Genomic DNA, 216 nt, shown 5'->3' on the forward strand with positions numbered 1-216 from the left:
CCATGCCGGGAGCCCCTGCCCCGCCGCTCCGCGCCCCCAGCTCCAGGGATCCCAAGATGGTCCATCAGCGGTTCCTGCGGAGGAGCGTGGTGGACTCGGACCAGGAGGAGCCTGCTTTCGACCTGCCTGAGTCGGAGCATCAGAGGAAAATTATCCTGCTCCCTAAAACCAGGAGGATAATTGCGGAGAGGGCCAAGGCAGGGCACGGGGCCGTGG

This window comes from Eurypyga helias, unplaced genomic scaffold, assembly GCF_000690775.1.
Source record: "Eurypyga helias isolate BGI_N326 unplaced genomic scaffold, ASM69077v1 scaffold28991, whole genome shotgun sequence".
NCBI classification, from domain to species: Eukaryota; Metazoa; Chordata; class Aves; order Eurypygiformes; family Eurypygidae; genus Eurypyga; species Eurypyga helias.